The following is a 6,309-nucleotide window of genomic DNA, read 5'->3' on the forward strand; positions in this document are numbered from 1 at the left end:
TGTCTTCTTTTATTATCAAATCAATATTACAATTAATTAGCCCCGCAATAATCTCATAGCGCATCACTGCATAACCGACGCGCAGCGATGAAGATGTTATATTCAGTCCTCATTTAAAAAACAACGTGTTTAACACGAAATAATTCTATTTTTTTTCACCATGGGCCACAAGAGAAATATTAAGAAAATAAATTAAGGTTAGGCCACGTTATCAGCACATGTTGAGTAGATTCAGCTCTCATCGGTCAGTTTTTAGTTTCACTTTCTATAGTGAATAATTGAATGGGATTTGATAGTACTTCTTCACCGACATAACTCTTGCTCAAAGTGCTTGCCTTCATAGTTTAAAACGCAAATATTTCAAATGTTGCGACGTGACGTTTTTCTTTTTCAACAATTGCGCAGAATGATGGACAACAATCACATTTCGCGCACGTCTTATCCCCGCGAAATGTGATTGGAAACATTTCACGGGGATAAGACGTGCGTCTTATTACCACGTCTTATTTTTATAAATTCTATCCCTGATGTAACCATGGAGAGTAGAGATATTTAATATTTGATTGCAAACAAATTTACTAAACAACCATTGAAACAACAATTAAGAATGAAGGAAGACCCCATGCCTAAGTTGGATAAAGGCTAGAGCAATCAGCTTCGCTAAATGACTGAACGTTGTCTTTCAACACAGACATTTAAAAGGACAGAAGGATTTTTGCTTCAAGTTATAGGCTAGGACTAGGTGAGTGAACTTATCAGACCGCTAAAATGTCGTGTGCCTCCTTGATTTTAAAACCTACCAGTCACTAGGGTTGGGTAGCGTTTCATTTTTAGCGATTCCGATTCTGCTTAGCGAATCCGGTTCTTATCGATTCTTGTTTCCGATTCCAATATTTTTTGGAGGGAGAAAAAAAAGGGCAAATACTTGAAGAAAAAATATTTCTACCTTTTATTCTTGCCAATTTTAAGCAATAACCAATAAAATGGCTAAAGTGAAAGGAGTCTCTTCATATAAAGGTGTTGATTAGCCTACATTATTACTCCAGCAGTGTGGCAAAAAATCGACTGTTTTTTTTTTTTCATTTAATTATTTATTGAATTAGACTTGAGAGATTCGGTCAAAAACGGCGAATCATTCATTCACTAAACAAGTATTTATGAGACACTGAATTAATAGTGTTTGAATTAATTATTCAAACTATTTAAAAAAAAATAGACTATTAGACTAATGATTTTAAGCCACATAGATTCCTGAATTAGGGATCGTTCACATATGGAAAAGCACGGCCGCGCCGCTTTCTCCTTCTTTCCACAAGCGCTTGCGCTCCCGTGGCGTCTGTCGTTGCTATGCAACCCAACCATTCACTAGCTACTAGATATATTTATGGAGATGTGAGAAAACCCGCCCTGTTCAGATATGATCAGCTGTTCAGCCGAGCGTTTGATGTTACAGAAAGGTCGGTTGGTTTTTGTCACTTGACCTGCGCACCGCTTGCGGCATTCTGAAAAGTTGAGATTTTCATCTCGATGAGGCATAGGCGCGTGCGCCTGCAAAAATGAGTGCCACGCACCGTATGCTCGTCGCGCCCACGGCCCATGACGCTTCTATTATGAACGTGCTTGCCGCGCGCCTACATTTGAAATAACGGATAGTCTGGAATCGAAATGCGTGCGTCTTATCGAATACCCGGTTTTTGGGAATTTGTTACCGGTTCTAAAATGGAACCGGTTCTCGATACCCAACCCTACCAGTCACCACTGCTTATTGTTTGTATTTGCTTCAACTAATCATTGATTAAAATCAAGCATCGCGTTAGTTCAGGCAGGCCACGTCAGCCAAGTTCGCATCAGCTGATAGCCAGCTGTTCATGACGTTTACCAATCCAGTGTCGACATCTATCACAGCGGCACATATAAACTCCCATAGCATTGCTGCTCGCATTAAAATATTGTGTCACCGGGTGACGAAGGCAGAACTAAAAAAATCAGCGCATGATTCCCTTGGGGAGCACTCTTCCGGGGCAACACCAGGCCTGTTCCGGTTCACTGTCATGGCCGACCAGAAAGGTAAACGGGAAATTAGCGGCAGCTGCATCGAATCGGAGTTGATTATGGTGGCGATTAGGACGTGCAATTCCAGAGGGGATATAAAAGCAGAGATTTGAGAATCTAAAAGAGTTCGGGGAAGAAATAGGACGCGAAGGACAAGGCAGAAGAGAGCGAGTGAGTGTTAATATCTGAGCTGGCTGGGAAGATTGTCATTGTGAGTGTGAAGACCATTATCTGGAAAGAAGTTAAGTACATGATTCCTAATTGCAACAGAAGTACCGCGTCCGTGTTCATAAAGGCATTGTGATATACTGGAGGGCTTGTATCTGTTTGCTGCTTCTCTCTTATGTGTGTTTGAAGTTGGTGATTTGAAGGCACGTTCATTTTCTCGTAGAAGTTTCATGCAGTCAGAATAACGTCACACCCCCCCTCCTGTCTGAATACGAGCTGCTGATGGAGAGACACAGGCTGAATGGAGTGAAGGCTTAAATCCACTGTGAGGTATTTGTAGAATTGCAGTGCTTACGAATTGAAGTGTTCACATGTGGAATTGTGTAGTGATTAATGCACGCACAAGTGTGAGGAAGTTTGACATACCCTGCCGCTCCAAATCCTTCCTGGGAACATCCAGCCCTCTGGGCGTGGGGAGCGTTCTAAAATTTGACTGTGTGTATAGATGTGTGCAGGTGCCCATTCACCCCCATCCTGGAGAAACAGAAATGACTAGTCACTCATGCCGCCTTGAGTTTCTCAACCTCAAAGACCGCTACCTCCTGAGCTCCCTGGTTGTTCTGAAGACCCCGTACCTCAGGTATTTCGAACTCCATTGCTGTATCGAAGAAACAGAGAAAACCAGTCACTCACGCCGCCTTGAGTTACCCGACCTCAAAGCCCGCTACCTCCTGAGCTCCCTGGTTGTACTGAAGACCCCGTACCTCAGGTATTTCGAGCTCTATTGCTGTATCGAAGAAACAGAGAAAACCAGTCACTCACGCCGCCTTGAGTTACCCAACCTCAAAGGCCGCTACCTCCTGAGCTCCCTGGTTGTTCTGAAGACCCCGTACCTCAGGTATTTAGAGCGAAGAAACGGAGCCAGCCAGCATTCCTGCTGCTCTGAGGTACTCACCTGAAGATCCTTGTATCCTGAGTATTCCGAGCTCAACTGCTGTTCTGAAGAAACAGAGCGAGCCAGCTCCTCCCGTTGCTCTGGGTTGCTCACCTGAAGATCCTCTTGGTCTGAGTTTTCTTAGCTCCACTGCCGTCCTGAGGAAACAGAGAAAGCCAGTCACTCACGTTGCTCTGAGTTATCGACTTGAAGACCCTCATATTCAGAGTATTCTGCGTTTTACCGCTGTCCTGAAGAAACAGAGCAAGCCAGCTCCTCCCGCTGTTCTGGGGTACTCACCTGAAGATCCTCGCAGTCCGAGAATTCTGAGCTCCACCGCTGTCCTGAGGAAACAGAGAAAGCCAGTCGCCCACGCTGTTCTGATGTACTCACCTGAAGAGTCCATGTATCCTGAGTATTCCGAGCTCCAATGCTGTCCTGAAGAAACAGAGCGAGCCAGCTCCTCCCACTACTCTGGGTTGCTCACCTGAAGATCCTCTTAGTCCGAGTATTCTGAGCTCCACTGCCGTCTTGAGGAAACAGAGAAAGCCAGTCATTCACGCTGCCCTGAGTTATCGACTTGAAGACCCTCATATTCAGAGTATTCTGCATTTTACCGCTGTCCTGAAGAAACAGAGAAAACCAGTCGCTCACGCTGTTCTGAGTTACTCACCTGAAGAATCCTTGTAGTCTGAGTATCCTGAGCTCCACCGCTGTCCCGAGGAAACAGAGAATTCCAGCCACTCACATTGTTCTGAGTTACCCACCTGAAGATCCTCATAGTTCGAGTATCCTGAGCTCTACTGCTGTCCTGAGGAAACAGAGAAAGCCAGACACTCACATTGCTCTGAGCCACTCACCTGAAGATCCTTGTAGTCCGAGTATTCAGAGCTCCACCGCTGTCTTGAAGAAACAGAGCAAGACAGCTCCTCCCGCTGCTCTGGGTTACTCGTCTGAAGATCCTTGGGTGCCGAGCATCCTGAGCTCCCTGGTCGCTCTGAAGAAGAGAAAGAGCTTCAGTTCTCCATGCTGATGCTATTTTAAGTATGTTTTAATTTCCAATAAAGTCAACTGTTTTATCGTATCTCATGTCCTGCCTCGTGGTGTTCCCTTGGTGTAGCTCCTCAGAGTGGTAGTTGGTACAGGTGGTGGGCTACTGGGCTCTATCCCCACCCCGGCCACTTTTGTCACGCCCGAGCTACCACACCACCTTGAGGAGCTACCCCATACCCAAGAAGAGGCGGACACCAAGAATTCAGAGGTTTAACACGTTTATTTATTTATTTAAAATGAATGTCTTTAAAAATGGTGCAAGCTTTAACAGGCTCTCGCTGGACTCAGGCAGGGAATGGAGGTGCATATACTTCACAGCTTTAACAGGCTCTCGCTGGACTCAGGCAGGGAATGGAGGTGCATATACTTCACAGCTTTAGCAGGCTCTTCACTGGACTCAGACAGAGAGTGGAGGATACATATGACTCACAGCTTTAGCAGGCTCTTCACTGGACTCAGACAGAAAGTGGAGGATACATATGACTCACAGCTTTAGCAGGTTCTTCACTGAACTCAGACAGAGAGAGATATGAGCATAACATGAACGTATCTCAGCACTTTCAGACAGAGAGAGGAATGAACATAATTCACAGCTTCCGCGTTCTCTTTTTCAACGTTCTCTTCTTCGGGCTCGGACAGAGAGAGAGATATGAGCATAACAGCTCCTCAGAGTGGTAGTTGGTACGGGTGGTGGGCTACTGGGCTCTATCCCCACCCCGGCCACTTTTGTCACGCCCGAGATACCACACCACCTTGAGGAGCTACCCCATACCCAAGAAGAGGCGGTCACCAAGAATTCAGAGGTTTAACACGTTTATTTATTTATTTGAAATGAATGTCTTTAAAAATGGTGCAAGCTTTAACAGGCTCTCGCTGGACTCAGGCAGGGAATGGAGGTGCATATACTTCACAGCTTTAGCAGGCTCTTCACTAGACTCAGACAAAGAATGGAGGGTACGTATCACTCACAGCTTTAGCAGGCTCTTCACTGGACTCAGACAGAGAGTGGAGGATACATATGACTCACAGCTTTAGCAGGCTCTTCACTGGACTCAGACAGAGAATGGAGGTTACGTATAACTCACAACTTCAGCAGGCTCTTCACTGGACTCAGACAGAGAATGGAGGGTACGTATCACTCACAGCTTTAGCAGGCTCTTCAAGCTTTAGCAGGTTCTTCACTAGCCTCAGACAGATAATGGAGGGTACGTATCACTCACAGCTTCAGCAGGCTCTTCACTGGACTCAGACAGAGAGTGGAGGATACATATGACTCACAGCTTTAGCAGGTTCTTCACTGAACTCAGACAGAGAGAGATATGAGCATAACATGAACGTATCTCAGCACTTTCAGACAGAGAGAGGAATGAACATAATTCACAGTTTCCGCGTTCTCTTCTTCGGGCTCAGACAGAGAGAGATATGAGCATAACAGGAACGCACCTCAGCAGCTCCAGCATTCTCCTTCAACAGGGCTCAGATGGGGAGAGTAATGAACAGCTGTGACTGCGAGTGGACAGCAGAAACAATTCCCACACTCGTATATTCACCAACACACTGCAAGATTTCACTCGTGCTCACTTCCACAATAAAACTGCAATTCAACAGACTCACGGTGCAACCAAGGCTTACACCCGCAATCCAGCCGAAGTCTTCTTTCTCTCTCTCTCTCTCTCACTCTCTCTCTTCCCCGCGGCCTCCATCCGCAGCCGCGGCCTCGGCCTCTCTCTCTCTCTCTCGCCGATTTCTCCCGCAGCGCCCTCCTCCACTCCAAAGTGTCCTTTTATAAGCCACCTTCCTGCTATATGTCCCAATCACCGTCCGCCACCCTCTCATCGCGCACCTGATACTCATTTCTTTGATCCCTGCGTCTGAGCATAGCTCATGGGGCAACCGGAACCGGCCAGGTGTCGCACCAGAACTACTCTGGCAGGAAAACATCCCCCACGAGAAATGGTTCCGCCTGTCTCTTGTCACCCCGTGACAATTGTATGGCTGCAAGTTAATTCAACATCGGCAATGAGGAAACTGCTATTCTTAGCGCAAGTCATTATTACATTACTCACCATGTCTGATCTGGATTCAGACGAAGAACAAGTTCA

The sequence above is a fragment of the Scardinius erythrophthalmus genome, assembly GCF_964197995.2.
Source record: "Scardinius erythrophthalmus genome assembly, chromosome: 1".
In the NCBI taxonomy this organism is placed as follows: Eukaryota; Metazoa; Chordata; class Actinopteri; order Cypriniformes; family Leuciscidae; genus Scardinius; species Scardinius erythrophthalmus.